Here is a 1,967-nt window from a genome sequence, read left to right on the forward strand (position 1 = left end):
TTTTTGAGTGTTTTATGGCAGTTTTGAGTTTTCTCCAGCTTTAATGTCCTTTTCTCTATTTTGGCTGGTGATTTGTTAATGCATTATCATTTTCATTTATTCTGTCTTACCTTAAGTTCCGAAATAGCAAAGTACATGTTTGATACCTTCTTTTCATATAGGCCAGCTTCCTTTGAAATAAAGGAAGCTTTTACCTCAAGAAATTATATTTTCAGTTCCAGTGAGGACAGCAGATATCAGCCTGGTATGCAGATATTGTACATGTTCCTTAATGAACGTATGAAGAGTCTCATACCTTCTATTATTTTCTTCATGGTCTGTGAGATATTGGCATAGGCAGTATGAGATTAAGAGCATAGATATTAGCATGAGGCAGATGCAGGTTAGAATCTTAGCTTTACCTGGGCAAATGACCTAACCTCTCCATACCTCAATTTCCTTATCTTTAAAATGGAAATATTAATACTTTTCTTATTGGACTAATAGGGATTAAAATGAAATAATATATGTAAATATTTAGCATCTTGGTTGCTAATATTATTTTTGTTACATAGTTACTACTCTACCCTGTCCTTAGGATAATTGCAATTTTAAAAAGTTTGAGTTGGCTTCCAGGTCATTTGCTAATGAGCTGTAATACAGATTCTTGAAGTGTGTAAATGGCCTCAAGTGGACTGTAAGAGGAGGCATTTGGACAGTGTTTGGGTAAAAAAGAGAGAGACCTTTCTGCCCATTAGAGAGTTGAAATATGATAGACTGGGCTCATTGTAATTCATTTTATCTGTTCACAAACGTTATGATCTGCATATCAGAGTTGTGTGCCCAGCTGGTCGTGCCACTTGACAAGGAGTTTCAAAGAGCAGAAAGAAGACTCAATTCATGCTATTAATTTTGACCTTTGGAGCCATAGTAAATAGCCTCAGGTTTTACCCCAGGGCTTGGAGAAAAGAACCTTTTATTAGTCCTATATCTGTTGGGGATGCTCTGATGTATAGCAGCTCTTGCTCACCTCTTTGGTGTCTTAGTTTTGTCCACGTGAAGAAATGTTTCTGCTATTATATTGTCCATAATGCTGCCAGAGCCTATTGGAATTTCCCATTATATAGTACACAGTTCTTGAATCTTTTGTCCTCTGTTGGAGGGTCATGTTTATAGCAGCTCTCAGCTGGCTGGCATGTTACTGCCTAAGTGGAGTGATGAGAGCATTTTTTTCTCTCTCTGTTTTTCCATTGTAATATACCCATCTTTCCCACTGATGTGAAACAATTCTGTTCCTGTGGGTGGCATGAAACAGCTTCATGATATGTCTACCTTGGCTTGGCCTAGCTGAGGGAAGTAGATCAGGGAGAATTTTCAGGTGCTAGTGAGCAGTTTGTCACAGACTGCTGAGGGTTAGATTTGAATCAAAACCATTAGTGGAATTGCCAGGATTTCTTCCTATTACATAAGCCTCCTCTGTTTCCTAGGATAATTGTGGTTTTCTCTCCCTAGCTGCTCTTGGTGTCATAGGGCTGGAAGTTTTCCCATGCGCAAGTCTGTGAAAATATTTCCCCTCCTGTGTGTTTAACCCTAAAGATAAAATCACATGTGAGGGAGGGTTCTCTCTACTTCCCTGGATTTAATCCTCCTTTCCCTCATTTTGCCCTCGCACTTCACTTGTTCCTTGATTACAGCTCAATGTCTCAGATTATTAGTTCTTTCTTATGAATCGGCCTTCCTCCTATTTTGTGAGCTCCTGGGGACTGGGCCTCAGCTCAGTCATCTTGAATCTACCCTCTCCACATCCAGCGTAGTGTTTTACACAGGATAGGACTCCATAAATTTTTGTTCAAAATAATTGAGAATAGATTACTAATTAAGGAGAATAATAGGAATATATGATATATATGACCAATGGTCTTTAGAAACATCAATTTTTTTCCTGATGTTACTTATTTGTGTGTGTTTAAGAAAAAGTACAGCAAATA

The sequence above is a fragment of the Galeopterus variegatus genome, unplaced genomic scaffold (genome assembly GCF_000696425.1).
Source record: "Galeopterus variegatus unplaced genomic scaffold, G_variegatus-3.0.2 Scaffold290, whole genome shotgun sequence".
Taxonomy (NCBI): domain Eukaryota; kingdom Metazoa; phylum Chordata; class Mammalia; order Dermoptera; family Cynocephalidae; genus Galeopterus; species Galeopterus variegatus.